This window comes from Chinchilla lanigera, unplaced genomic scaffold (genome assembly GCF_000276665.1).
Source record: "Chinchilla lanigera isolate Chin_1 unplaced genomic scaffold, ChiLan1.0 scaffold00013, whole genome shotgun sequence".
NCBI classification, from domain to species: domain Eukaryota; kingdom Metazoa; phylum Chordata; class Mammalia; order Rodentia; family Chinchillidae; genus Chinchilla; species Chinchilla lanigera.
In genome coordinates, this window is record NW_004955414.1 from 1,325,042 (window position 1) to 1,329,105 (window position 4,064).

Consider the following 4,064-nt stretch of genomic DNA (forward strand, 5'->3'; position numbering starts at 1 on the left):
ATCAAAAGAAATCACCAAGAGAGTAAAAAGAAAATCCTTGAATTGGGAAAAACTTTTAGCCAACTGTCCCTCAGACAAAGGACTCCTGTCTAGGACATATAAAAAATTAAAAAAAATCAGACCCTCTACATTCAAAGATGGAATCCAAAAATGGGCATCTGAGATGAATACACACTTCTCAGATAGAGAAATACAAATGGCAAATAAACACATTAAAAAATGTTCAACATCATTAGTCATTTGAGAAATGCAAATTAAAACAACACTGAGATTTCATCTCACTTCTGAAAGAAAGGCTATGCTCAAGAAATCAACCAATAACAAATGCTGGAGGGGCTGCAGGGAGGAAGCAACATTTCTCCATTGGACAGGGGAGTGTAGACTGGTACAACCACTATGGAAATCAGTCTGGAGATTCCTCAGTAAACTAGGATTAGAGGTCCCATTCAACCCAGCTGTTCCATTTTTGGGTATTTTTCCAGAAGAACTGAAAACATCATACCACAGAGATATATATGCACCCATGCTCATAGCAGTGCAATTTGTAAAAGCTAAATCTTAGAAACAACCCAAGTGCCCATCAACTGAGGAATGGATAAAAAAGTTGTGGTATTTTTACAGAATGGAATATTGCTCAGCTGTAAAGAAAAATAAACTCGAGGCTTTTATAGGTAAATTGATGTGGCTAAAGACCATACTCATAACTGAAAAAAATCAGATATGCATGTGTAAATGTTATATTGGCTTCCTAGTGTAAGAACCTGAAAGAGTAAATAAAATCTGATAGGTGCAATAGACATTGTGAAAGGGAAAGAAGCTACTCAAAAGGAAAAAACAACTGGGATGAGGATAAAGAAAAAAGAAAGAAAGAAAGAAAGGAAAAATATGTATGTATATCCACAGAAGATAGCTAAGGTAATTGTACTACTAATCTCTATTGCTTTATTGAAAGGAACAGTTAATGTTTAATTGTTTGATGAATCTCACATGCCTATAGTTGTGCATCTGAGTAATCTGAAGATAACAATATGTAATACAACAGCCATTGTTAATTTCCTATCGCCTTGTTTGAAATTCTGTATTGTTTTTATTATTTTCGTGTTGTTTTGCTGATGTCTTGTGTTTGTTAAGTTGCTTTTGTTCTTTTCTCTTTAAAATAAGAAAAAACTTCCCTTATTTTAAAGGACTGAAATGCAGGTGTGTAATACCTGCAAAGAAATTAAAGTAATTAATTAACTCATATATCTTTTTCTGCAAGGACAGGTGTAAAACGGATCTTCAGTTGTTCTCTCCACTCATAGTCTCTCCAGGTACTTTTGAGACTGAGGGCAGTCTGGCCTTGATGTGGTTATCTGGTGTAAGCTGCTTTTTAACCTTTGGCTTGTATAGATTGGAATTCCTGCACAATCAGTGAGCTTGCAAGTGCCCATTTGCTCTTTGAATGAAATTCAAATTTCTACATTTGCATTTGCTAGTGTATTTATCCTTGTATTAGTCAGCTGTCCATTACTGAAACAAAATTCCTGAGGCAACTGACTTGTAAAAAGAAAAGATTTATTTGTAGCTCGTGGCTTTGGAGACTCTCCTCTGAGATCAAGGGGCTCGTGACTTTAGGTCCTTGATGAGGTGACACATCATGGTGGGAGTGTGTGCTGGGGCACAACTGTGCACCCCATAAGCCAGAAAGGAGAAGAGAGGGAGAGGAAGAAGCCGTGGAAATTTATTTCCCATAGACTAGAGGCTTGACAGTCCAAGGTCTTCACCAGAAGGCTCAGTATTTGATGAAAGTCCACTTCTACATACACGGCATTTTACTGCCTTGTCCTCACAGGTGTCTAATATTTTTGAGTTCATTATATATTTTAGATATGAGTCCTCTGTCTGAGGAACAGCTGCAATATTTTTCCCCATTCTATGTGTTTTCTGTTCACAAATACTAGCAAGGCTGCGGAGAAAAAAAGAACCCTTCCACACTGTTGGTGCGAAGGTAAACTAGTAGAACCATTATGGACATTAGTATGGAGATTCCTAAGAAAACCCTAAAACTAGAAATTCCACTGTACTCAGCTAGAAGTGGAGTAGAGAGTAGAAGAGACTAGTTATCTCTCTGGAGTCTCTTTTATGGGGACACTAACTCCAATCTAATCTTTGGTGGCCTGATCACTTCCCAAAGTGACCACGTCCTAACACTTCTGCCTTGGAGGTTAGGATTCCAACATGCATATGTCAGGGAGCACATTCAGACCACAGTGTCTGCTGCAGTGCTGCCTCAGTGGTACTGTTCTTGCGACAGCAGTCTGGGGTGATGGAATCTTGGTGAAACAGCTCAAAGCTCTGAAGACTTCATGATCATATGAATCAGAGAATGCCTTTATTAAATGGCAATTCCTACGACAGGCTAGAGAACACGGGAGTAATTGTCTTAGTGTGAAGGAGGACTCTGATAGAACTTATCCAGTCCTTGAGCAATATAGACAATCCCAAACTTAGCATGTTCAAACTATGATTTTTTTTTTTTACTTTATTATGGTACAAAAATGTACCTGTACAACCATTCTGTTTTTTACTTTTAGTAGAGTATTCAGTAAGTTACATGTGATTATCAATACATTTTTATAAAATAAGCATTTGTATAAGATGATGTTGTAGGCCAGTGTAAGTGTTCTGAGTATGTTTAAGGTAGGTGAGACTACATTATGATGTTTGGTAGGATAGGTACATTAAATGCATTTTCAATTTATGATAGTTTCAACTTATATTGAGTTTATTAGGATGCAATCCCAGCACAAGTTGAGAAACATCTGTAATTGGAACAGGTTGAGGGTGAGGAGATAGGTGAAATAGGAGAATATAATTTTGCCAGACTATTCATGGATAACCTAGAGGACACAGCCCCTTATATGCACAACCATAGGTTGAAAAAGGCACATAGGTTCTGAAATGCAATTGCTTGTCTCAAAACTTGGACACAATAAAAAGGTATTGAGGCTTATATAAGATTCTAGGAAAGAGAGTAAGAGGGACTCCATTAAAAGTTTATTATCTAGTATTTACAATAGATGATAGGAAAGGGAAAGAAATTGCTCAAAGGAAGGAATGACTGGGATGAGGGAAAGAAGAAAAAAGAAAGAAGGAAGGAAAAATATAAATATATATGAATAGCTGTGATGACTGTACTGCTGATGTCTGATGGTGTATTGAAATGAACAGTTAATGCTTACAATCTTTTATGTTCTGATAGTCTTTGCATGCTTGTGTCTGCTGGTCTGAGCAACTGATTTGAAGTTAACAATAGGCAATGGAATTACATTGGTGAACTTCTACCATCTTGTCTAGTGAAACTCTGTATTATCTCTAATGTTTTATTGAAGAATTATTTTCTTATTCTCTTTAAAAAAAGTTTATTATCTTTTCCCAGTTAATATTCTCTAAAGAGACAACTCTTTTTCTGTGTACTATAATTATTACTTAATTTTACCTATTCTTGGAATCACAGTGTCGTATTGTATATATTTTATGTGTTAGGTTAGTTTCACTCAACATAATGTTTCTGAGATTTATCCAAGTTGTTGTGTGTAGTAGTCTAGTAGTTATTTCTTTTTCATCATTGTATAGTATTCCTTTAGGCAAATAAAGCAAAGTTCCTGTTTCCTAATGGTGAACATATGGATTGTTTCCATTTTGAGGAAGTTTTGAATAACACTACCATTAACACCCTTGAATATATCTTTTGATGAATATATGTACTCTTTTTTTTGAATATCAAGTGTTAGTAAAATCTTTTAAAGGGTTTTCCAAACTGGTTTATACACTTCTGTGTGCTCCAGCCACCTATGAGAGTTCTGGTTGCTCTTATCCTAAGACTCGAAATTCTTAGTTCTTTTAGTTTTAGTTATATGGTATAAATGTAGTTTCACCTTGTGGTTTTAGTTTGTATTTTTTTGCAGAAAAATCATGAAGTTGAACCTCTTTTAATGTTTTCTTTATTATTAAGTTTATTGTTGTAATTTAGATATACATGATGAGCACATTCATCTTATGGAATTTGTACATATATATATCTG